Source organism: Haliotis rufescens, unplaced genomic scaffold, assembly GCF_023055435.1.
Source record: "Haliotis rufescens isolate VD_foot unplaced genomic scaffold, xgHalRufe1.0.p SCAF_6, whole genome shotgun sequence".
NCBI lineage: Eukaryota > Metazoa > Mollusca > Gastropoda > Lepetellida > Haliotidae > Haliotis > Haliotis rufescens.
The window spans coordinates 5,102,957-5,122,917 of NW_025964334.1; the positions used below are offsets into that span (position 1 = coordinate 5,102,957).

The window sequence follows — 19,961 nt, forward strand, 5'->3', positions numbered from 1 at the left end:
TTCCTTAGTCTGAAAGTTATAATACCCAACGTGAATGGTGTTTACACAGACTATTGACTACAATCGACCAGCTCTCGCGACCAGCAGCTGTTAAAACCGCGGCGCCTTTCCCCAAGTTATCAGATGCCTCCATAGCTCAGTGGATAGAGCACTGGTCTTGTAAACCAGGGGTCGTGAGTTCGATCCTCACTGGGGGCTAGATATCCTTTGCCGGAATTTTAGCCTTTTGCAGTTGAATTGATAAAACCTCTTATTGGAGCACCACGAGGAAGTGCTGTGGAAGCAGCCTCCGTAGCTCAGTGGTAAGAGCACTGGTCTCGTAAACCAGGGGTCGTGAGTTCGATCCTCACCGGGGGCTATGTTATAGCTTTATTTTGAAAATCCAATCGTTTTTTTCCTATTGAAGTGAACGCAGTCTCAACTTTGAAGCCAATCATTTGTCACATGATCGGGAACAATTGAGTGATCAAGACAGTGACATTGACGACAGAACCAATGAGTTGCGCGTGCCCTTTGTGTCCAAGCGCAGGCCTCCTTTTAAATCTTAAATCGACACCCAAGCCTTCAAATTTCCGATGCCTTTGCCTTGACTCGGCTCAGCAAGTGTCGTTTAACACATATTTTAAAGTGTACAAAATGTATCTGTTCACTTTCCATTTAAATAAGACACCCGTTGTAATAGCACTGGTTGAAGGTGTGTTTGAGATGTGTCATTTTAGTTCCTTTTGCAGGAGTTGTGCTTCTGAGTATAGTTGTCGAGAGTGAACATAAGGATTAATAAGTCACCATCAATGGCTAACTGCCTCCATAGCTCAGTGGATAGAGCACTGGTCTTGTAAACCAGGGGTCGTGAGTTCGATCCTCACTGGGGGCTCATTCTTCTTTTACAGTTTTTTTTATCACCCAGGAGTCAGTAAACGATTGCTGTCACGCGGATACTATATTTCTCCTTAGAGGCAAATAAACCAACCGGCACTCGTTTTAGCTGCATCAACATGTGAGAATGGTCAGCTTACAACCAAATTCTATATTTCTTAAGAGGTAAAGAAGAGAGTGAGATAAAATACCCGAACCCCCTATTGACCTAATTAATGTTTGTCTTCACCTGCCTTCTGTTTACAATTCATCATGTAAAATGTTTATTTGTTTCCATATCAGAATGTATTTGACTGCTTGAAACGTGGCTGACTGACTTGCAGTGAAAATGTTGGCCTGTCTATCAGCTGCCCCGGTGGCACAATCGGTTAGCGCGCCGTACTTATAGTCAGTACCTTCCCCATGATCACCATGGGATGAGGAATGCGGAGGTTGTGAGTTCGAGCCTCACCCGGGGCATGCTTGCTTTTATTTACTGCTCTGACAGTTTGACCAACACTGTCGCTTCCAATTCACAACCACTCATTATAGCAGACATGTGGCAGGTGAAATGCATCTTCTAAGCAAAACTTACACATTTTCCTTAGTCTGAAAGTTATAATACCCAACGTGAATGGTGTTTACACAGACTATTGACTACAATCGACCAGCTCTCGCGACCAGCAGCTGTTAAAACCGCGGCGCCTTTCCCCAAGTTATCAGATGCCTCCATAGCTCAGTGGATAGAGCACTGGTCTTGTAAACCAGGGGTCGTGAGTTCGATCCTCACTGGGGGCTAGATATCCTTTGCCGGAATTTTAGCCTTTTGCAGTTGAATTGATAAAACCTCTTATTGGAGCACCACGAGGAAGTGCTGTGGAAGCAGCCTCCGTAGCTCAGTGGTAAGAGCACTGGTCTCGTAAACCAGGGGTCGTGAGTTCGATCCTCACCGGGGGCTATGTTATAGCTTTATTTTGAAAATCCAATCGTTTTTTTCCTATTGAAGTGAACGCAGTCTCAACTTTGAAGCCAATCATTTGTCACATGATCGGGAACAATTGAGTGATCAAGACAGTGACATTGACGACAGAACCAATGAGTTGCGCGTGCCCTTTGTGTCCAAGCGCAGGCCTCCTTTTAAATCTTAAATCGACACCCAAGCCTTCAAATTTCCGATGCCTTTGCCTTGACTCGGCTCAGCAAGTGTCGTTTAACACATATTTTAAAGTGTACAAAATGTATCTGTTCACTTTCCATTTAAATAAGACACCCGTTGTAATAGCACTGGTTGAAGGTGTGTTTGAGATGTGTCATTTTAGTTCCTTTTGCAGGAGTTGTGCTTCTGAGTATAGTTGTCGAGAGTGAACATAAGGATTAATAAGTCACCATCAATGGCTAACTGCCTCCATAGCTCAGTGGATAGAGCACTGGTCTTGTAAACCAGGGGTCGTGAGTTCGATCCTCACTGGGGGCTCATACTTCTTTTACAGTTTTTTTTATCACCCAGGAGTCAGTAAACGATTGCTGTCACGCGGATACTATATTTCTCCTTAGAGGCAAATAAACCAACCGGCACTCGTTTTAGCTGCATCAACATGTGAGAATGGTCAGCTTACAACCAAATTCTATATTTCTTAAGAGGTAAAGAAGAGAGTGAGATAAAATACCCGAACCCCCTATTGACCTAATTAATGTTTGTCTTCACCTGCCTTCTGTTTACAATTCATCATGTAAAATGTTTATTTGTTTCCATATCAGAATGTATTTGACTGCTTGAAACGTGGCTGACTGACTTGCAGTGAAAATGTTGGCCTGTCTATCAGCTGCCCCGGTGGCACAATCGGTTAGCGCGCCGTACTTATAGTCAGTACCTTCCCCATGATCACCATGGGATGAGGAATGCGGAGGTTGTGAGTTCGAGCCTCACCCGGGGCATGCTTGCTTTTATTTACTGCTCTGACAGTTTGACCAACACTGTCGCTTCCAATTCACAACCACTCATTATAGCAGACATGTGGCAGGTGAAATGCATCTTCTAAGCAAAACTTACACATTTTCCTTAGTCTGAAAGTTATAATACCCAACGTGAATGGTGTTTACACAGACTATTGACTACAATCGACCAGCTCTCGCGACCAGCAGCTGTTAAAACCGCGGCGCCTTTCCCCAAGCTATCAGATGCCTCCATAGCTCAGTGGATAGAGCACTGGTCTTGTAAACCAGGGGTCGTGAGTTCGATCCTCACTTGGGGCTAGATATCCTTTGCCGGAATTTTAGCCTTTTGCAGTTGAATTGATAAAACCTCTTATTGGAGCACCACGAGGAAGTGCTGTGGAAGCAGCCTCCGTAGCTCAGTGGTAAGAGCACTGGTCTCGTAAACCAGGGGTCGTGAGTTCGATCCTCACCGGGGGCTATGTTATAGCTTTATTTTGAAAATCCAATCGTTTTTTTCCTATTGAAGTGAACGCAGTCTCAACTTTGAAGCCAATCATTTGTCACATGATCGGGAACAATTGAGTGATCAAGACAGTGACATTGACGACAGAACCAATGAGTTGCGCGTGCCCTTTGTGTCCAAGCGCAGGCCTCCTTTTAAATCTTAAATCGACACCCAAGCCTTCAAATTTCCGATGCCTTTGCCTTGACTCGGCTCAGCAAGTGTCGTTTAACACATATTTTAAAGTGTACAAAATGTATCTGTTCACTTTCCATTTAAATAAGACACCCGTTGTAATAGCACTGGTTGAAGGTGTGTTTGAGATGTGTCATTTTAGTTCCTTTTGCAGGAGTTGTGCTTCTGAGTATAGTTGTCGAGAGTGAACATAAGGATTAATAAGTCACCATCAATGGCTAACTGCCTCCATAGCTCAGTGGATAGAGCACTGGTCTTGTAAACCAGGGGTCGTGAGTTCGATCCTCACTGGGGGCTCATACTTCTTTTACAGTTTTTTTTATCACCCAGGAGTCAGTAAACGATTGCTGTCACGCGGATACTATATTTCTCCTTAGAGGCAAATAAACCAACCGGCACTCGTTTTAGCTGCATCAACATGTGAGAATGGTCAGCTTACAACCAAATTCTATATTTCTTAAGAGGTAAAGAAGAGAGTGAGATAAAATACCCGAACCCCCTATTGACCTAATTAATGTTTGTCTTCACCTGCCTTCTGTTTACAATTCATCATGTAAAATGTTTATTTGTTTCCATATCAGAATGTATTTGACTGCTTGAAACGTGGCTGACTGACTTGCAGTGAAAATGTTGGCCTGTCTATCAGCTGCCCCGGTGGCACAATCGGTTAGCGCGCCGTACTTATAGTCAGTACCTTCCCCATGATCACCATGGGATGAGGAATGCGGAGGTTGTGAGTTCGAGCCTCACCCGGGGCATGCTTGCTTTTATTTACTGCTCTGACAGTTTGACCAACACTGTCGCTTCCAATTCACAACCACTCATTATAGCAGACATGTGGCAGGTGAAATGCATCTTCTAAGCAAAACTTACACATTTTCCTTAGTCTGAAAGTTATAATACCCAACGTGAATGGTGTTTACACAGACTATTGACTACAATCGACCAGCTCTCGCGACCAGCAGCTGTTAAAACCGCGGCGCCTTTCCCCAAGCTATCAGATGCCTCCATAGCTCAGTGGATAGAGCACTGGTCTTGTAAACCAGGGGTCGTGAGTTCGATCCTCACTGGGGGCTAGATATCCTTTGCCGGAATTTTAGCCTTTTGCAGTTGAATTGATAAAACCTCTTATTGGAGCACCACGAGGAAGTGCTGTGGAAGCAGCCTCCGTAGCTCAGTGGTAAGAGCACTGGTCTCGTAAACCAGGGGTCGTGAGTTCGATCCTCACCGGGGGCTATGTTATAGCTTTATTTTGAAAATCCAATCGTTTTTTTCCTATTGAAGTGAACGCAGTCTCAACTTTGAAGCCAATCATTTGTCACATGATCGGGAACAATTGAGTGATCAAGACAGTGACATTGACGACAGAACCAATGAGTTGCGCGTGCCCTTTGTGTCCAAGCGCAGGCCTCCTTTTAAATCTTAAATCGACACCCAAGCCTTCAAATTTCCGATGCCTTTGCCTTGACTCGGCTCAGCAAGTGTCGTTTAACACATATTTTAAAGTGTACAAAATGTATCTGTTCACTTTCCATTTAAATAAGACACCCGTTGTAATAGCACTGGTTGAAGGTGTGTTTGAGATGTGTCATTTTAGTTCCTTTTGCAGGAGTTGTGCTTCTGAGTATAGTTGTCGAGAGTGAACATAAGGATTAATAAGTCACCATCAATGGCTAACTGCCTCCATAGCTCAGTGGATAGAGCACTGGTCTTGTAAACCAGGGGTCGTGAGTTCGATCCTCACTGGGGGCTCATTCTTCTTTTACAGTTTTTTTTATCACCCAGGAGTCAGTAAACGATTGCTGTCACGCGGATACTATATTTCTCCTTAGAGGCAAATAAACCAACCGGCACTCGTTTTAGCTGCATCAACATGTGAGAATGGTCAGCTTACAACCAAATTCTATATTTCTTAAGAGGTAAAGAAGAGAGTGAGATAAAATACCCGAACCCCCTATTGACCTAATTAATGTTTGTCTTCACCTGCCTTCTGTTTACAATTCATCATGTAAAATGTTTATTTGTTTCCATATCAGAATGTATTTGACTGCTTGAAACGTGGCTGACTGACTTGCAGTGAAAATGTTGGCCTGTCTATCAGCTGCCCCGGTGGCACAATCGGTTAGCGCGCCGTACTTATAGTCAGTACCTTCCCCATGATCACCATGGGATGAGGAATGCGGAGGTTGTGAGTTCGAGCCTCACCCGGGGCATGCTTGCTTTTATTTACTGCTCTGACAGTTTGACCAACACTGTCGCTTCCAATTCACAACCACTCATTATAGCAGACATGTGGCAGGTGAAATGCATCTTCTAAGCAAAACTTACACATTTTCCTTAGTCTGAAAGTTATAATACCCAACGTGAATGGTGTTTACACAGACTATTGACTACAATCGACCAGCTCTCGCGACCAGCAGCTGTTAAAACCGCGGCGCCTTTCCCCAAGCTATCAGATGCCTCCATAGCTCAGTGGATAGAGCACTGGTCTTGTAAACCAGGGGTCGTGAGTTCGATCCTCACTGGGGGCTAGATATCCTTTGCCAGAATTTTAGCCTTTTGCAGTTGAATTGATAAAACCTCTTATTGGAGCACCACGAGGAAGTGCTGTGGAAGCAGCCTCCGTAGCTCAGTGGTAAGAGCACTGGTCTCGTAAACCAGGGGTCGTGAGTTCGATCCTCACCGGGGGCTATGTTATAGCTTTATTTTGAAAATCCAATCGTTTTTTTCCTATTGAAGTGAACGCAGTCTCAACTTTGAAGCCAATCATTTGTCACATGATCGGGAACAATTGAGTGATCAAGACAGTGACATTGACGACAGAACCAATGAGTTGCGCGTGCCCTTTGTGTCCAAGCGCAGGCCTCCTTTTAAATCTTAAATCGACACCCAAGCCTTCAAATTTCCGATGCCTTTGCCTTGACTGGGCTCAGCAAGTGTCGTTTAACACATATTTTAAAGTGTACAAAATGTATCTGTTCACTTTCCATTTAAATAAGACACCCGTTGTAATAGCACTGGTTGAAGGTGTGTTTGAGATGTGTCATTTTAATTCCTTTTGCAGGAGTTGTGCTTCTGAGTATAGTTGTCGAGAGTGAACATAAGGATTAATAAGTCACCATCAATGGCTAACTGCCTCCATAGCTCAGTGGATAGAGCACTGGTCTTGTAAACCAGGGGTCGTGAGTTCGATCCTCACTGGGGGCTCATTCTTCTTTTACAGTTTTTTTTATCACCCAGGAGTCAGTAAACGATTGCTGTCACGCGGATACTATATTTCTCCTTAGAGGCAAATAAACCAACCGGCACTCGTTTTAGCTGCATCAACATGTGACAATGGTCAGCTTACAACCAAATTCTATATTTCTTAAGAGGTAAAGAAGAGAGTGAGATAAAATACCCGAACCCCCTATTGACCTAATTAATGTTTGTCTTCACCTGCCTTCTGTTTACAATTCATCATGTAAAATGTTTATTTGTTTCCATATCAGAATGTATTTGACTGCTTGAAACGTGGCTGACTGACTTGCAGTGAAAATGTTGGCCTGTCTATCAGCTGCCCCGGTGGCACAATCGGTTAGCGCGCCGTACTTATAGTCAGTACCTTCCCCATGATCACCATGGGATGAGGAATGCGGAGGTTGTGAGTTCGAGCCTCACCCGGGGCATGCTTGCTTTTATTTACTGCTCTGACAGTTTGACCAACACTGTCGCTTCCAATTCACAACCACTCATTATAGCAGACATGTGGCAGGTGAAATGCATCTTCTAAGCAAAACTTACACATTTTCCTTAGTCTGAAAGTTATAATACCCAACGTGAATGGTGTTTACACAGACTATTGACTACAATCGACCAGCTCTCGCGACCAGCAGCTGTTAAAACCGCGGCGCCTTTCCCCAAGTTATCAGATGCCTCCATAGCTCAGTGGATAGAGCACTGGTCTTGTAAACCAGGGGTCGTGAGTTCGATCCTCACTGGGGGCTAGATATCCTTTGCCGGAATTTTAGCCTTTTGCAGTTGAATTGATAAAACCTCTTATTGGAGCACCACGAGGAAGTGCTGTGGAAGCAGCCTCCGTAGCTCAGTGGTAAGAGCACTGGTCTCGTAAACCAGGGGTCGTGAGTTCGATCCTCACCGGGGGCTATGTTATAGCTTTATTTTGAAAATCCAATCGTTTTTTTCCTATTGAAGTGAACGCAGTCTCAACTTTGAAGCCAATCATTTGTCACATGATCGGGAACAATTGAGTGATCAAGACAGTGACATTGACGACAGAACCCATGAGTTGCGCGTGCCCTTTGTGTCCAAGCGCAGGCCTCCTTTTAAATCTTAAATCGACACCCAAGCCTTCAAATTTCCGATGCCTTTGCCTTGACTCGGCTCAGCAAGTGTCGTTTAACACATATTTTAAAGTGTACAAAATGTATCTGTTCACTTTCCATTTAAATAAGACACCCGTTGTAATAGCACTGGTTGAAGGTGTGTTTGAGATGTGTCATTTTAGTTCCTTTTGCAGGAGTTGTGCTTCTGAGTATAGTTGTCGAGAGTGAACATAAGGATTAATAAGTCACCATCAATGGCTAACTGCCTCCATCGCTCAGTGGATAGAGCACTGGTCTTGTAAACCAGGGGTCGTGAGTTCGATCCTCACTGGGGGCTCATTCTTCTTTTACAGTTTTTTTTATCACCCAGGAGTCAGTAAACGATTGCTGTCACGCGGATACTATATTTCTCCTTAGAGGCAAATAAACCAACCGGCACTCGTTTTAGCTGCATCAACATGTGAGAATGGTCAGCTTACAACCAAATTCTATATTTCTTAAGAGGTAAAGTAGAGAGTGAGATAAAATACCCGAACCCCCTATTGACCTAATTAATGTTTGTCTTCACCTGCCTTCTGTTTACAATTCATCATGTAAAATGTTTATTTGTTTCCATATCAGAATGTATTTGACTGCTTGAAACGTGGCTGACTGACTTGCAGTGAAAATGTTGGCCTGTCTATCAGCTGCCCCGGTGGCACAATCGGTTAGCGCGCCGTACTTATAGTCAGTACCTTCCCCATGATCACCATGGGATGAGGAATGCGGAGGTTGTGAGTTCGAGCCTCACCCGGGGCATGCTTGCTTTTATTTACTGCTCTGACAGTTTGACCAACACTGTCGCTTCCAATTCACAACCACTCATTATAGCAGACATGTGGCAGGTGAAATGCATCTTCTAAGCAAAACTTACACATTTTCCTTAGTCTGAAAGTTATAATACCCAACGTGAATGGTGTTTACACAGACTATTGACTACAATCGACCAGCTCTCGCGACCAGCAGCTGTTAAAACCGCTGCGCCTTTCCCCAAGTTATCAGATGCCTCCATAGCTCAGTGGATAGAGCACTGGTCTTGTAAACCAGGGGTCGTGAGTTCGATCCTCACTGGGGGCTAGATATCCTTTGCCGGAATTTTAGCCTTTTGCAGTTGAATTGATAAAACCTCTTATTGGAGCACCACGAGGAAGTGCTGTGGAAGCAGCCTCCGTAGCTCAGTGGTAAGAGCACTGGTCTCGTAAACCAGGGGTCGTGAGTTCGATCCTCACCGGGGGCTATGTTATAGCTTTATTTTGAAAATCCAATCGTTTTTTTCCTATTGAAGTGAACGCAGTCTCAACTTTGAAGCCAATCATTTGTCACATGATCGGGAACAATTGAGTGATCAAGACAGTGACATTGACGACAGAACCCATGAGTTGCGCGTGCCCTTTGTGTCCAAGCGCAGGCCTCCTTTTAAATCTTAAATCGACACCCAAGCCTTCAAATTTCCGATGCCTTTGCCTTGACTCGGCTCAGCAAGTGTCGTTTAACACATATTTTAAAGTGTACAAAATGTATCTGTTCACTTTCCATTTAAATAAGACACCCGTTGTAATAGCACTGGTTGAAGGTGTGTTTGAGATGTGTCATTTTAATTCCTTTTGCAGGAGTTGTGCTTCTGAGTATAGTTGTCGAGAGTGAACATAAGGATTAATAAGTCACCATCAATGGCTAACTGCCTCCATAGCTCAGTGGATAGAGCACTGGTCTTGTAAACCAGGGGTCGTGAGTTCGATCCTCACTGGGGGCTCATTCTTCTTTTACAGTTTTTTTTATCACCCAGGAGTCAGTAAACGATTGCTGTCACGCGGATACTATATTTCTCCTTAGAGGCAAATAAACCAACCGGCACTCGTTTTAGCTGCATCAACATGTGAGAATGGTCAGCTTACAACCAAATTCTATATTTCTTAAGAGGTAAAGAAGAGAGTGAGATAAAATACCCGAACCCCCTATTGACCTAATTAATGTTTGTCTTCACCTGCCTTCTGTTTACAATTCATCATGTAAAATGTTTATTTGTTTCCATATCAGAATGTATTTGACTGCTTGAAACGTGGCTGACTGACTTGCAGTGAAAATGTTGGCCTGTCTATCAGCTGCCCCGGTGGCACAATCGGTTAGCGCGCCGTACTTATAGTCAGTACCTTCCCCATGATCACCATGGGATGAGGAATGCGGAGGTTGTGAGTTCGAGCCTCACCCGGGGCATGCTTGCTTTTATTTACTGCTCTGACAGTTTGACCAACACTGTCGCTTCCAATTCACAACCACTCATTATAGCAGACATGTGGCAGGTGAAATGCATCTTCTAAGCAAAACTTACACATTTTCCTTAGTCTGAAAGTTATAATACCCAACGTGAATGGTGTTTACACAGACTATTGACTACAATCGACCAGCTCTCGCGACCAGCAGCTGTTAAAACCGCGGCGCCTTTCCCCAAGCTATCAGATGCCTCCATAGCTCAGTGGATAGAGCACTGGTCTTGTAAACCAGGGGTCGTGAGTTCGATCCTCACTGGGGGCTAGATATCCTTTGCCAGAATTTTAGCCTTTTGCAGTTGAATTGATAAAACCTCTTATTGGAGCACCACGAGGAAGTGCTGTGGAAGCAGCCTCCGTAGCTCAGTGGTAAGAGCACTGGTCTCGTAAACCAGGGGTCGTGAGTTCGATCCTCACCGGGGGCTATGTTATAGCTTTATTTTGAAAATCCAATCGTTTTTTTCCTATTGAAGTGAACGCAGTCTCAACTTTGAAGCCAATCATTTGTCACATGATCGGGAACAATTGAGTGATCAAGACAGTGACATTGACGACAGAACCAATGAGTTGCGCGTGCCCTTTGTGTCCAAGCGCAGGCCTCCTTTTAAATCTTAAATCGACACCCAAGCCTTCAAATTTCCGATGCCTTTGCCTTGACTGGGCTCAGCAAGTGTCGTTTAACACATATTTTAAAGTGTACAAAATGTATCTGTTCACTTTCCATTTAAATAAGACACCCGTTGTAATAGCACTGGTTGAAGGTGTGTTTGAGATGTGTCATTTTAATTCCTTTTGCAGGAGTTGTGCTTCTGAGTATAGTTGTCGAGAGTGAACATAAGGATTAATAAGTCACCATCAATGGCTAACTGCCTCCATAGCTCAGTGGATAGAGCACTGGTCTTGTAAACCAGGGGTCGTGAGTTCGATCCTCACTGGGGGCTCATTCTTCTTTTACAGTTTTTTTTATCACCCAGGAGTCAGTAAACGATTGCTGTCACGCGGATACTATATTTCTCCTTAGAGGCAAATAAACCAACCGGCACTCGTTTTAGCTGCATCAACATGTGACAATGGTCAGCTTACAACCAAATTCTATATTTCTTAAGAGGTAAAGAAGAGAGTGAGATAAAATACCCGAACCCCCTATTGACCTAATTAATGTTTGTCTTCACCTGCCTTCTGTTTACAATTCATCATGTAAAATGTTTATTTGTTTCCATATCAGAATGTATTTGACTGCTTGAAACGTGGCTGACTGACTTGCAGTGAAAATGTTGGCCTGTCTATCAGCTGCCCCGGTGGCACAATCGGTTAGCGCGCCGTACTTATAGTCAGTACCTTCCCCATGATCACCATGGGATGAGGAATGCGGAGGTTGTGAGTTCGAGCCTCACCCGGGGCATGCTTGCTTTTATTTACTGCTCTGACAGTTTGACCAACACTGTCGCTTCCAATTCACAACCACTCATTATAGCAGACATGTGGCAGGTGAAATGCATCTTCTAAGCAAAACTTACACATTTTCCTTAGTCTGAAAGTTATAATACCCAACGTGAATGGTGTTTACACAGACTATTGACTACAATCGACCAGCTCTCGCGACCAGCAGCTGTTAAAACCGCGGCGCCTTTCCCCAAGTTATCAGATGCCTCCATAGCTCAGTGGATAGAGCACTGGTCTTGTAAACCAGGGGTCGTGAGTTCGATCCTCACTGGGGGCTAGATATCCTTTGCCGGAATTTTAGCCTTTTGCAGTTGAATTGATAAAACCTCTTATTGGAGCACCACGAGGAAGTGCTGTGGAAGCAGCCTCCGTAGCTCAGTGGTAAGAGCACTGGTCTCGTAAACCAGGGGTCGTGAGTTCGATCCTCACCGGGGGCTATGTTATAGCTTTATTTTGAAAATCCAATCGTTTTTTTCCTATTGAAGTGAACGCAGTCTCAACTTTGAAGCCAATCATTTGTCACATGATCGGGAACAATTGAGTGATCAAGACAGTGACATTGACGACAGAACCCATGAGTTGCGCGTGCCCTTTGTGTCCAAGCGCAGGCCTCCTTTTAAATCTTAAATCGACACCCAAGCCTTCAAATTTCCGATGCCTTTGCCTTGACTCGGCTCAGCAAGTGTCGTTTAACACATATTTTAAAGTGTACAAAATGTATCTGTTCACTTTCCATTTAAATAAGACACCCGTTGTAATAGCACTGGTTGAAGGTGTGTTTGAGATGTGTCATTTTAGTTCCTTTTGCAGGAGTTGTGCTTCTGAGTATAGTTGTCGAGAGTGAACATAAGGATTAATAAGTCACCATCAATGGCTAACTGCCTCCATCGCTCAGTGGATAGAGCACTGGTCTTGTAAACCAGGGGTCGTGAGTTCGATCCTCACTGGGGGCTCATTCTTCTTTTACAGTTTTTTTTATCACCCAGGAGTCAGTAAACGATTGCTGTCACGCGGATACTATATTTCTCCTTAGAGGCAAATAAACCAACCGGCACTCGTTTTAGCTGCATCAACATGTGAGAATGGTCAGCTTACAACCAAATTCTATATTTCTTAAGAGGTAAAGTAGAGAGTGAGATAAAATACCCGAACCCCCTATTGACCTAATTAATGTTTGTCTTCACCTGCCTTCTGTTTACAATTCATCATGTAAAATGTTTATTTGTTTCCATATCAGAATGTATTTGACTGCTTGAAACGTGGCTGACTGACTTGCAGTGAAAATGTTGGCCTGTCTATCAGCTGCCCCGGTGGCACAATCGGTTAGCGCGCCGTACTTATAGTCAGTACCTTCCCCATGATCACCATGGGATGAGGAATGCGGAGGTTGTGAGTTCGAGCCTCACCCGGGGCATGCTTGCTTTTATTTACTGCTCTGACAGTTTGACCAACACTGTCGCTTCCAATTCACAACCACTCATTATAGCAGACATGTGGCAGGTGAAATGCATCTTCTAAGCAAAACTTACACATTTTCCTTAGTCTGAAAGTTATAATACCCAACGTGAATGGTGTTTACACAGACTATTGACTACAATCGACCAGCTCTCGCGACCAGCAGCTGTTAAAACCGCTGCGCCTTTCCCCAAGTTATCAGATGCCTCCATAGCTCAGTGGATAGAGCACTGGTCTTGTAAACCAGGGGTCGTGAGTTCGATCCTCACTGGGGGCTAGATATCCTTTGCCGGAATTTTAGCCTTTTGCAGTTGAATTGATAAAACCTCTTATTGGAGCACCACGAGGAAGTGCTGTGGAAGCAGCCTCCGTAGCTCAGTGGTAAGAGCACTGGTCTCGTAAACCAGGGGTCGTGAGTTCGATCCTCACCGGGGGCTATGTTATAGCTTTATTTTGAAAATCCAATCGTTTTTTTCCTATTGAAGTGAACGCAGTCTCAACTTTGAAGCCAATCATTTGTCACATGATCGGGAACAATTGAGTGATCAAGACAGTGACATTGACGACAGAACCCATGAGTTGCGCGTGCCCTTTGTGTCCAAGCGCAGGCCTCCTTTTAAATCTTAAATCGACACCCAAGCCTTCAAATTTCCGATGCCTTTGCCTTGACTCGGCTCAGCAAGTGTCGTTTAACACATATTTTAAAGTGTACAAAATGTATCTGTTCACTTTCCATTTAAATAAGACACCCGTTGTAATAGCACTGGTTGAAGGTGTGTTTGAGATGTGTCATTTTAGTTCCTTTTGCAGGAGTTGTGCTTCTGAGTATAGTTGTCGAGAGTGAACATAAGGATTAATAAGTCACCATCAATGGCTAACTGCCTCCATCGCTCAGTGGATAGAGCACTGGTCTTGTAAACCAGGGGTCGTGAGTTCGATCCTCACTGGGGGCTCATTCTTCTTTTACAGTTTTTTTATCACCCAGGAGTCAGTAAACGATTGCTGTCACGCGGATACTATATTTCTCCTTAGAGGCAAATAAACCAACCGGCACTCGTTTTAGCTGCATCAACATGTGAGAATGGTCAGCTTACAACCAAATTCTATATTTCTTAAGAGGTAAAGAAGAGAGTGAGATAAAATACCCGAACCCCCTATTGACCTAATTAATGTTTGTCTTCACCTGCCTTCTGTTTACAATTCATCATGTAAAATGTTTATTTGTTTCCATATCAGAATGTATTTGACTGCTTGAAACGTGGCTGACTGACTTGCAGTGAAAATGTTGGCCTGTCTATCAGCTGCCCCGGTGGCACAATCGGTTAGCGCGCCGTACTTATAGTCAGTACCTTCCCCATGATCACCATGGGATGAGGAATGCGGAGGTTGTGAGTTCGAGCCTCACCCGGGGCATGCTTGCTTTTATTTACTGCTCTGACAGTTTGACCAACACTGTCGCTTCCAATTCACAACCACTCATTATAGCAGACATGTGGCAGGTGAAATGCATCTTCTAAGCAAAACTTACACATTTTCCTTAGTCTGAAAGTTATAATACCCAACGTGAATGGTGTTTACACAGACTATTGACTACAATCGACCAGCTCTCGCGACCTGCAGCTGTTAAAACCGCGGCGCCTTTCCCCAAGCTATCAGATGCCTCCATAGCTCAGTGGATAGAGCACTGGTCTTGTAAACCAGGGGTCGTGGGTTCGATCCTCACTGGGGGCTAGATATCCTTTGCCGGAATTTTAGCCTTTTGCAGTTGAATTGATAAAACCTCTTATTGGAGCACCACGAGGAAGTGCTGTGGAAGCAGCCTCCGTAGCTCAGTGGTAAGAGCACTGGTCTCGTAAACCAGGGGTCGTGAGTTCGATCCTCACCGGGGCTATGTTCTAGCTTTATTTTGAAAATCCAATCGTTTTTTTCTATTGAAGTGAACGCAGTCTCAACTTTGAAGCCAATCATTTGTCACATGATCGGGAACAATTGAGTGATCAAGACAGTGACATTGACGACAGAACCCATGAGTTGCGCGTGCCCTTTGTGTCCAAGCGCAGGCCTCCTTTTAAATCTTAAATCGACACCCAAGCCTTCAAATTTCCGATGCCTTTGCCTTGACTCGGCTCAGCAAGTGTCGTTTAACACATATTTTAAAGTGTACAAAATGTATCTGTTCACTTTCCATTTAAATAAGACACCCGTTGTAATAGCACTGGTTGAAGGTGTGTTTGACATGTGTCATTTTAGTTCCTTTTGCAGGAGTTGTGCTTCTGAGTATAGTTGTCGAGAGTGAACATAAGGATTAATAAGTCACCATCAATGGCTAACTGCCTCCATCGCTCAGTGGATAGAGCACTGGTCTTGTAAACCAGGGGTCGTGAGTTCGATCCTCACTGGGGGCTCATTCTTCTTTTACAGTTTTTTTTATCACCCAGGAGTCAGTAAACGATTGCTGTCACGCGGATACTATATTTCTCCTTAGAGGCAAATAAACCAACCGGCACTCGTTTTAGCTGCATCAACATGTGAGAATGGTCAGCTTACAACCAAATTCTATATTTCTTAAGAGGTAAAGAAGAGAGTGAGATAAAATACCCGAACCCCCTATTGACCTAATTAATGTTTGTCTTCACCTGCCTTCTGTTTACAATTCATCATGTAAAATGTTTATTTGTTTCCATATCAGAATGTATTTGACTGCTTGAAACGTGGCTGACTGACTTGCAGTGAAAATGTTGGCCTGTCTATCAGCTGCCCCGGTGGCACAATCGGTTAGCGCGCCGTACTTATAGTCAGTACCTTCCCCATGATCACCATGGGATGAGGAATGCGGAGGTTGTGAGTTCGAGCCTCACCCGGGGCATGCTTGCTTTTATTTACTGCTCTGACAGTTTGACCAACACTGTCGCTTCCAATTCACAACCACTCATTATAGCAGACATGTGGCAGGTGAAATGCATCTTCTAAGCAAAACTTACACATTTTCCTTAGTCTGAAAGTTATAATACCCAACGTGAATGGTGTTTACACAGACTATTGACTACAATCGACCAGCTCTCGCGACCTGCAGCTGTTAAAACCGCGGCGCCTTTCCCCAAGCTATCAGATGCCTCCATAGCTCAGTGGATAGAGCACTGGACTTGTAAACCAGGGGTCGTGAGTTCGATCCTCACTGGGGGCTAGATATCCTTTGCCGGAATTTTAGCCTTTTGCAGTTGAATTGATAAAACCTCTTATTGGAGCACCACGAGGAAGTGCTGTGGAAGCAGCCTCCGTAGCTCAGTGGTAAGAGCACTGGTCTCGTAAACCAGGGGTCGTGAGTTCGATCCTCACCGGGGGCTATGTTATAGCTTTATTTCGAAAATCCAATCGTTTTTTTCCTATTGAAGTGAACGCAGTCTCAACTTTGAAGCCAATCATTTGTCACATGATCGGGAACAATTGAGTGATCAAGACAGTGACATTGACGACAGAACCCATGAGTTGCGCGTGCCCTTTGATATCCAAGCGCAGGCCTCCTTTTAAATCTTAAATCGACACCCAAGCCTTCAAATTTCCGATGCCTTTGCCTTGACTCGGCTCAGCAAGTGTCGTTTAACACATATTTTAAAAGTGTACAAAATGTATCTGTTCACTTTCCATTTAAATAAGACACCCGTTGTAATAGCACTGGTTGAAGGTGTGTTTGAGATGTGTCATTTTAGTTCCTTTTGCAGGAGTTGTGCTTCTGAGTATAGTTGTCGAGAGTGAACATAAGGATTAATAAGTCACCATCAATGGCTAACTGCCTCCATAGCTCAGTGGATAGAGCACTGGTCTTGTGAACCAGGGGTCGTGAGTTCGATCCTCACTGGGGGCTCATTCTTCTTTTACAGTTTTTTTATCACCCAGGAGTCAGTAAACGATTGCTGTCACGCGGAAACTATATTTCTCCTTAGAGGCAAATAAACCAACCGGCACTCGTTTTAGCTGCATCAACATGTGAGAATGGTCAGCTTACAACCAAATTCTATATTTCTTAAGAGGTAAAGAAGAGAGTGAGATAAAATACCCGAACCCCCTATTGACCTAATTAATGTTTGTCTTCACCTGCCTTCTGTTTACAATTCATCATGTAAAATGTTTATTTGTTTCCATATCAGAATGTATTTGACTGCTTGAAACGTGGCTGACTGACTTGCAGTGAAAATGTTGGCCTGTCTATCAGCTGCCCCGGTGGCACAATCGGTTAGCGCGCCGTACTTATAGTCAGTACCTTCCCCATGATCACCATGGGATGAGGAATGCGGAGGTTGTGAGTTCGAGCCTCACCCGGGGCATGCTTGCTTTTATTTACTGCTCTGACAGTTTGACCAACACTGTCGCTTCCAATTCACAACCACTCATTATAGCAGACATGTGGCAGGTGAAATGCATCTTCTAAGGAAAACGTACACATTTTCCTTAGTCTGAAAGTTATAATACCCAACGTGAATGGTGTTTACACAGACTATTGACTACAATCGACCAGCTCTCGCGACCAGCAGCTGTTAAAACCGCGGCGCCTTTCCCCAAGCTATCAGATGCCTCCATAGCTCAGTGGATAGAGCACTGGTCTTGTAAACCAGGGGTCGTGAGTTCGATCCTCACTGGGGGCTAGATATCCTTTGCCGGAATTTTAGCCTTTTGCAGTTGAATTGATAAAACCTCTTATTGGAGCACCACGAGGAAGTGCTGTGGAAGCAGCCTCCGTAGCTCAGTGGTAAGAGCACTGGTCTCGTAAACCAGGGTTCGTGAGTTCGATCCTCACCGGGGGCTATGTTATAGCTTTATTTCGAAAATCCAATCGTTTTTTTCCTATTGAAGTGAACGCAGTCTCAACTTTGAAGCCAATCATTTGTCACATGATCGGGAACAATTGAGTGATCAAGACAGTGACATTGACGACAGAACCCATGAGTTGCGCGTGCCCTTTGATATCCAAGCGCAGGCCTCCTTTTAAATCTTAAATCGACACCCAAGCCTTCAAATTTCCGATGCCTTTGCCTTGACTCGGCTCAGCAAGTGTCGTTTAACACATATTTTAAAAGTGTACAAAATGTATCTGTTCACTTTCCATTTAAATAAGACACCCGTTGTAATAGCACTGGTTGAAGGTGTGTTTGAGATGTGTCATTTTAGTTCCTTTTGCAGGAGTTGTGCTTCTGAGTATAGTTGTCGAGAGTGAACATAAGGATTAATAAGTCACCATCAATGGCTAACTGCCTCCATAGCTCAGTGGATAGAGCACTGGTCTTGTGAACCAGGGGTCGTGAGTTCGATCCTCACTGGGGGCTCATTCTTCTTTTACAGTTTTTTTATCACCCAGGAGTCAGTAAACGATTGCTGTCACGCGGAAACTATATTTCTCCTTAGAGGCAAATAAACCAACCGGCACTCGTTTTAGCTGCATCAACATGTGAGAATGGTCAGCTTACAACCAAATTCTATATTTCTTAAGAGGTAAAGAAGAGAGTGAGATAAAATACCCGAACCCCCTATTGACCTAATTAATGTTTGTCTTCACCTGCCTTCTGTTTACAATTCATCATGTAAAATGTTTATTTGTTTCCATATCAGAATGTATTTGACTGCTTGAAACGTGGCTGACTGACTTGCAGTGAAAATGTTGGCCTGTCTATCAGCTGCCCCGGTGGCACAATCGGTTAGCGCGCCGTACTTATAGTCAGTACCTTCCCCATGATCACCATGGGATGAGGAATGCGGAGGTTGTGAGTTCGAGCCTCACCCGGGGCATGCTTGCTTTTATTTACTGCTCTGACAGTTTGACCAACACTGTCGCTTCCAATTCACAACCACTCATTATAGCAGACATGTGGCAGGTGAAATGCATCTTCTAAGCAAAACTTACACATTTTCCTTAGTCTGAAAGTTATAATACCCAACGTGAATGGTGTTTACACAGACTATTGACTACAATCGACCAGCTCTCGCGACCAGCAGCTGTTAAAACCGCTGTGCCTTTCCCCAAGTTATCAGATGCCTCCATAGCTCAGTGGATAGAGCACTGGTCTTGTAAACCAGGGGTCGTGAGTTCGATCCTCACTGGGGGCTAGATATCCTTTGCCGGAATTTTAGCCTTTTGCAGTTGAATTGATAAAACCTCTTATTGGAGCACCACGAGGAAGTGCTGTGGAAGCAGCCTCCGTAGCTCAGTGGTAAGAGCACTGGTCTCGTAAACCAGGGGTCGTGAGTTCGATCCTCACCGGGGGCTATGTTATAGCTTTATTTTGAAAATCCAATCGTTTTTTTCCTATTGAAGTGAACGCAGTCTCAACTTTGAAGCCAATCATTTGTCACATGATCGGGAACAATTGAGTGATCAAGACAGTGACATTGACGACAGAACCCATGAGTTGCGCGTGCCCTTTGTGTCCAAGCGCAGGCCTCCTTTTAAATCTTAAATCGACACCCAAGCCTTCAAATTTCCGATGCCTTTGCCTTGACTCGGCTCAGCAAGTGTCGTTTAACACATATTTTAAAGTGTACAAAATGTATCTGTTCACTTTCCATTTAAATAAGACACCCGTTGTAATAGCACTGGTTGAAGGTGTGTTTGAGATGTGTCATTTTAGTTCCTTTTGCAGGAGTTGTGCTTCTGAGTATAGTTGTCGAGAGTGAACATAAGGATTAATAAGTCACCATCAATGGCTAACTGCCTCCATAGCTCAGTGGATAGAGCACTGGTCTTGTAAACCAGGGGTCGTGAGTTCGATCCTCACTGGGGGCTCATTCTTCTTTTACAGTTTTTTTTATCACCCAGGAGTCAGTAAACGATTGCTGTCACGCGGATACTATATTTCTCCTTAGAGGCAAATAAACCAACCGGCACTCGTTTTAGCTGCATCAACATGTGAGAATGGTCAGCTTACAACCAAATTCTATATTTCTTAAGAGGTAAAG

The 19,961-nt window shown here is 44.1% G+C and overlaps 55 non-coding genes across 55 annotated transcripts; all 55 read left to right on the top strand.

Annotated features, from left to right (window-relative positions):
* Positions 1-125: 125 nt before the first annotated feature.
* Positions 126-198, top strand: Trnat-ugu. Its single transcript has one exon. It is a non-coding gene; the product is annotated as a tRNA-Thr (tRNA).
* An 87-nt stretch (positions 199-285) lies between these two features.
* Positions 286-358, top strand: Trnat-cgu. Its single transcript has one exon. It is a non-coding gene; the product is annotated as a tRNA-Thr (tRNA).
* A 443-nt stretch (positions 359-801) lies between these two features.
* On the top strand, positions 802-874 carry Trnat-ugu. The gene has a single exon. It is a non-coding gene; the product is annotated as a tRNA-Thr (tRNA).
* Positions 875-1,225: 351 nt separating this feature from the next.
* Trnai-uau lies at positions 1,226-1,335 on the top strand. The gene is made up of 2 exons: positions 1,226-1,263; positions 1,300-1,335. It is a non-coding gene; the product is annotated as a tRNA-Ile (tRNA).
* Positions 1,336-1,580: 245 nt separating this feature from the next.
* Trnat-ugu lies at positions 1,581-1,653 on the top strand. The gene has a single exon. It is a non-coding gene; the product is annotated as a tRNA-Thr (tRNA).
* An 87-nt stretch (positions 1,654-1,740) lies between these two features.
* Positions 1,741-1,813, top strand: Trnat-cgu. Its single transcript has one exon. It is a non-coding gene; the product is annotated as a tRNA-Thr (tRNA).
* Positions 1,814-2,256: 443 nt separating this feature from the next.
* Trnat-ugu lies at positions 2,257-2,329 on the top strand. The gene has a single exon. It is a non-coding gene; the product is annotated as a tRNA-Thr (tRNA).
* A 351-nt stretch (positions 2,330-2,680) lies between these two features.
* On the top strand, positions 2,681-2,790 carry Trnai-uau. Its single transcript has 2 exons — positions 2,681-2,718; positions 2,755-2,790. It is a non-coding gene; the product is annotated as a tRNA-Ile (tRNA).
* A 245-nt stretch (positions 2,791-3,035) lies between these two features.
* Trnat-ugu lies at positions 3,036-3,108 on the top strand. Its single transcript has one exon. It is a non-coding gene; the product is annotated as a tRNA-Thr (tRNA).
* An 87-nt stretch (positions 3,109-3,195) lies between these two features.
* On the top strand, positions 3,196-3,268 carry Trnat-cgu. The gene has a single exon. It is a non-coding gene; the product is annotated as a tRNA-Thr (tRNA).
* Positions 3,269-3,711: 443 nt separating this feature from the next.
* Trnat-ugu lies at positions 3,712-3,784 on the top strand. Its single transcript has one exon. It is a non-coding gene; the product is annotated as a tRNA-Thr (tRNA).
* A 351-nt stretch (positions 3,785-4,135) lies between these two features.
* On the top strand, positions 4,136-4,245 carry Trnai-uau. Its single transcript has 2 exons — positions 4,136-4,173; positions 4,210-4,245. It is a non-coding gene; the product is annotated as a tRNA-Ile (tRNA).
* Positions 4,246-4,490: 245 nt separating this feature from the next.
* Positions 4,491-4,563, top strand: Trnat-ugu. The gene has a single exon. It is a non-coding gene; the product is annotated as a tRNA-Thr (tRNA).
* Positions 4,564-4,650: 87 nt separating this feature from the next.
* Trnat-cgu lies at positions 4,651-4,723 on the top strand. Its single transcript has one exon. It is a non-coding gene; the product is annotated as a tRNA-Thr (tRNA).
* A 443-nt stretch (positions 4,724-5,166) lies between these two features.
* Positions 5,167-5,239, top strand: Trnat-ugu. Its single transcript has one exon. It is a non-coding gene; the product is annotated as a tRNA-Thr (tRNA).
* Positions 5,240-5,590: 351 nt separating this feature from the next.
* On the top strand, positions 5,591-5,700 carry Trnai-uau. The gene is made up of 2 exons: positions 5,591-5,628; positions 5,665-5,700. It is a non-coding gene; the product is annotated as a tRNA-Ile (tRNA).
* Positions 5,701-5,945: 245 nt separating this feature from the next.
* On the top strand, positions 5,946-6,018 carry Trnat-ugu. Its single transcript has one exon. It is a non-coding gene; the product is annotated as a tRNA-Thr (tRNA).
* An 87-nt stretch (positions 6,019-6,105) lies between these two features.
* On the top strand, positions 6,106-6,178 carry Trnat-cgu. The gene has a single exon. It is a non-coding gene; the product is annotated as a tRNA-Thr (tRNA).
* A 443-nt stretch (positions 6,179-6,621) lies between these two features.
* Trnat-ugu lies at positions 6,622-6,694 on the top strand. Its single transcript has one exon. It is a non-coding gene; the product is annotated as a tRNA-Thr (tRNA).
* A 351-nt stretch (positions 6,695-7,045) lies between these two features.
* Positions 7,046-7,155, top strand: Trnai-uau. The gene is made up of 2 exons: positions 7,046-7,083; positions 7,120-7,155. It is a non-coding gene; the product is annotated as a tRNA-Ile (tRNA).
* A 245-nt stretch (positions 7,156-7,400) lies between these two features.
* Trnat-ugu lies at positions 7,401-7,473 on the top strand. Its single transcript has one exon. It is a non-coding gene; the product is annotated as a tRNA-Thr (tRNA).
* Positions 7,474-7,560: 87 nt separating this feature from the next.
* Trnat-cgu lies at positions 7,561-7,633 on the top strand. The gene has a single exon. It is a non-coding gene; the product is annotated as a tRNA-Thr (tRNA).
* Positions 7,634-8,076: 443 nt separating this feature from the next.
* Trnat-ugu lies at positions 8,077-8,149 on the top strand. The gene has a single exon. It is a non-coding gene; the product is annotated as a tRNA-Thr (tRNA).
* A 351-nt stretch (positions 8,150-8,500) lies between these two features.
* Positions 8,501-8,610, top strand: Trnai-uau. Its single transcript has 2 exons — positions 8,501-8,538; positions 8,575-8,610. It is a non-coding gene; the product is annotated as a tRNA-Ile (tRNA).
* Positions 8,611-8,855: 245 nt separating this feature from the next.
* On the top strand, positions 8,856-8,928 carry Trnat-ugu. Its single transcript has one exon. It is a non-coding gene; the product is annotated as a tRNA-Thr (tRNA).
* An 87-nt stretch (positions 8,929-9,015) lies between these two features.
* Trnat-cgu lies at positions 9,016-9,088 on the top strand. Its single transcript has one exon. It is a non-coding gene; the product is annotated as a tRNA-Thr (tRNA).
* A 443-nt stretch (positions 9,089-9,531) lies between these two features.
* Trnat-ugu lies at positions 9,532-9,604 on the top strand. The gene has a single exon. It is a non-coding gene; the product is annotated as a tRNA-Thr (tRNA).
* Positions 9,605-9,955: 351 nt separating this feature from the next.
* Positions 9,956-10,065, top strand: Trnai-uau. The gene is made up of 2 exons: positions 9,956-9,993; positions 10,030-10,065. It is a non-coding gene; the product is annotated as a tRNA-Ile (tRNA).
* Positions 10,066-10,310: 245 nt separating this feature from the next.
* On the top strand, positions 10,311-10,383 carry Trnat-ugu. The gene has a single exon. It is a non-coding gene; the product is annotated as a tRNA-Thr (tRNA).
* An 87-nt stretch (positions 10,384-10,470) lies between these two features.
* On the top strand, positions 10,471-10,543 carry Trnat-cgu. The gene has a single exon. It is a non-coding gene; the product is annotated as a tRNA-Thr (tRNA).
* A 443-nt stretch (positions 10,544-10,986) lies between these two features.
* Trnat-ugu lies at positions 10,987-11,059 on the top strand. The gene has a single exon. It is a non-coding gene; the product is annotated as a tRNA-Thr (tRNA).
* Positions 11,060-11,410: 351 nt separating this feature from the next.
* Positions 11,411-11,520, top strand: Trnai-uau. The gene is made up of 2 exons: positions 11,411-11,448; positions 11,485-11,520. It is a non-coding gene; the product is annotated as a tRNA-Ile (tRNA).
* A 245-nt stretch (positions 11,521-11,765) lies between these two features.
* On the top strand, positions 11,766-11,838 carry Trnat-ugu. Its single transcript has one exon. It is a non-coding gene; the product is annotated as a tRNA-Thr (tRNA).
* An 87-nt stretch (positions 11,839-11,925) lies between these two features.
* Positions 11,926-11,998, top strand: Trnat-cgu. The gene has a single exon. It is a non-coding gene; the product is annotated as a tRNA-Thr (tRNA).
* A 443-nt stretch (positions 11,999-12,441) lies between these two features.
* Positions 12,442-12,514, top strand: Trnat-ugu. Its single transcript has one exon. It is a non-coding gene; the product is annotated as a tRNA-Thr (tRNA).
* A 351-nt stretch (positions 12,515-12,865) lies between these two features.
* On the top strand, positions 12,866-12,975 carry Trnai-uau. The gene is made up of 2 exons: positions 12,866-12,903; positions 12,940-12,975. It is a non-coding gene; the product is annotated as a tRNA-Ile (tRNA).
* A 245-nt stretch (positions 12,976-13,220) lies between these two features.
* On the top strand, positions 13,221-13,293 carry Trnat-ugu. Its single transcript has one exon. It is a non-coding gene; the product is annotated as a tRNA-Thr (tRNA).
* Positions 13,294-13,380: 87 nt separating this feature from the next.
* Positions 13,381-13,453, top strand: Trnat-cgu. Its single transcript has one exon. It is a non-coding gene; the product is annotated as a tRNA-Thr (tRNA).
* A 443-nt stretch (positions 13,454-13,896) lies between these two features.
* Trnat-ugu lies at positions 13,897-13,969 on the top strand. The gene has a single exon. It is a non-coding gene; the product is annotated as a tRNA-Thr (tRNA).
* Positions 13,970-14,319: 350 nt separating this feature from the next.
* Positions 14,320-14,429, top strand: Trnai-uau. Its single transcript has 2 exons — positions 14,320-14,357; positions 14,394-14,429. It is a non-coding gene; the product is annotated as a tRNA-Ile (tRNA).
* A 245-nt stretch (positions 14,430-14,674) lies between these two features.
* Trnat-ugu lies at positions 14,675-14,747 on the top strand. Its single transcript has one exon. It is a non-coding gene; the product is annotated as a tRNA-Thr (tRNA).
* Positions 14,748-14,833: 86 nt separating this feature from the next.
* Trnat-cgu lies at positions 14,834-14,907 on the top strand. Its single transcript has one exon. It is a non-coding gene; the product is annotated as a tRNA-Thr (tRNA).
* Positions 14,908-15,348: 441 nt separating this feature from the next.
* Trnat-ugu lies at positions 15,349-15,421 on the top strand. Its single transcript has one exon. It is a non-coding gene; the product is annotated as a tRNA-Thr (tRNA).
* A 351-nt stretch (positions 15,422-15,772) lies between these two features.
* Positions 15,773-15,882, top strand: Trnai-uau. The gene is made up of 2 exons: positions 15,773-15,810; positions 15,847-15,882. It is a non-coding gene; the product is annotated as a tRNA-Ile (tRNA).
* Positions 15,883-16,127: 245 nt separating this feature from the next.
* Trnat-ugu lies at positions 16,128-16,200 on the top strand. The gene has a single exon. It is a non-coding gene; the product is annotated as a tRNA-Thr (tRNA).
* Positions 16,201-16,287: 87 nt separating this feature from the next.
* On the top strand, positions 16,288-16,360 carry Trnat-cgu. The gene has a single exon. It is a non-coding gene; the product is annotated as a tRNA-Thr (tRNA).
* A 445-nt stretch (positions 16,361-16,805) lies between these two features.
* Positions 16,806-16,878, top strand: Trnat-ugu. The gene has a single exon. It is a non-coding gene; the product is annotated as a tRNA-Thr (tRNA).
* A 350-nt stretch (positions 16,879-17,228) lies between these two features.
* Positions 17,229-17,338, top strand: Trnai-uau. The gene is made up of 2 exons: positions 17,229-17,266; positions 17,303-17,338. It is a non-coding gene; the product is annotated as a tRNA-Ile (tRNA).
* A 245-nt stretch (positions 17,339-17,583) lies between these two features.
* On the top strand, positions 17,584-17,656 carry Trnat-ugu. Its single transcript has one exon. It is a non-coding gene; the product is annotated as a tRNA-Thr (tRNA).
* An 87-nt stretch (positions 17,657-17,743) lies between these two features.
* On the top strand, positions 17,744-17,816 carry Trnat-cgu. The gene has a single exon. It is a non-coding gene; the product is annotated as a tRNA-Thr (tRNA).
* Positions 17,817-18,261: 445 nt separating this feature from the next.
* On the top strand, positions 18,262-18,334 carry Trnat-ugu. The gene has a single exon. It is a non-coding gene; the product is annotated as a tRNA-Thr (tRNA).
* A 350-nt stretch (positions 18,335-18,684) lies between these two features.
* On the top strand, positions 18,685-18,794 carry Trnai-uau. Its single transcript has 2 exons — positions 18,685-18,722; positions 18,759-18,794. It is a non-coding gene; the product is annotated as a tRNA-Ile (tRNA).
* A 245-nt stretch (positions 18,795-19,039) lies between these two features.
* Trnat-ugu lies at positions 19,040-19,112 on the top strand. Its single transcript has one exon. It is a non-coding gene; the product is annotated as a tRNA-Thr (tRNA).
* Positions 19,113-19,199: 87 nt separating this feature from the next.
* On the top strand, positions 19,200-19,272 carry Trnat-cgu. Its single transcript has one exon. It is a non-coding gene; the product is annotated as a tRNA-Thr (tRNA).
* A 443-nt stretch (positions 19,273-19,715) lies between these two features.
* Positions 19,716-19,788, top strand: Trnat-ugu. Its single transcript has one exon. It is a non-coding gene; the product is annotated as a tRNA-Thr (tRNA).
* Positions 19,789-19,961: the final 173 nt, after the last annotated feature.